Raw genomic sequence first — 775 nt, 5'->3', positions numbered from 1 at the left:
AATATAGTGAAATGAAAAGGTTTCATGTCCCTTTATCTATCATCACATAAAGCATGTAGAAATGACCTTTAACATGTTAAATCTCACCACAAATGGGGATGCTGATTAGAATCCAACCTTACATGCTGAATAAATAGCTACTTCCCACTGTGAAAAATCAGTTACCTGAAAGAGAGAGAGAGAGAGAGAGAGAGAGAGAGAGAGAGAGAGAGAGAAGCCAGTGAGTATGGATGGGACTGGGGAGGCAGCTATGTGAAGCAGAGGGACAATGGGTGGGCTGGGAGCTGGGACTCTGGGTCCTCAGACTCTGCAAGTAGGGGTTCCCAGCCCTTTGTGCAGGGGCAGATGATGAGGGGTCTAGAGCTCCTACTGGGTCTGGGGCTTGTAGGGGACCAGGGAGTCAGAGTACAGGAAGACCACCAAAGCCATTGGCTCACCCAGAAATAACAGCACACAGGGTTGGAGTGGGAGAAGACTCACACTGTGTGTGTGTGTGTGTGTACATGACAACTTCTCGGAATTGGTTTTCTCCTTCTCCCAGGGATCAAACTCAAGTTGTCAGGTTTAGCAGTAGACACCTTTACTCCCTGAGCCATCTTGCTGCCCCTGCCTTTTTTTTTAAATTTTATTTTTTTATTTTATGTGTATGTGTGTATTGCCTGCAAGTAGGTAAGTGCACCCGTGTCGTGCAATGCCCGTAGAGGTCAGAAGAAGCTGTCGGATCCCTTGGGACTGGAGTTACGGACAGTTGTTAGCTGCCATGTGGGTGCTGGGA

At 47.6% G+C, this 775-nt stretch overlaps 1 protein-coding gene across 3 annotated transcripts in view; it reads right to left on the bottom strand.

The window, feature by feature from the left end:
* Positions 1 to 775, bottom strand: part of Macrod1 (mono-ADP ribosylhydrolase 1) — a 162,195-nt gene that overhangs the window by 12,927 nt on the left and 148,493 nt on the right. The window lies entirely within an intron of this gene.

The sequence above is a fragment of the Nannospalax galili genome, unplaced genomic scaffold (genome assembly GCF_000622305.1).
Source record: "Nannospalax galili isolate Female #2095 unplaced genomic scaffold, S.galili_v1.0 scaffold1659, whole genome shotgun sequence".
Lineage (NCBI taxonomy): Eukaryota > Metazoa > Chordata > Mammalia > Rodentia > Spalacidae > Nannospalax > Nannospalax galili.
Note: the sequence above shows the minus strand (reverse complement) of the source record. Positions and strands in the feature narration are given on the sequence as shown.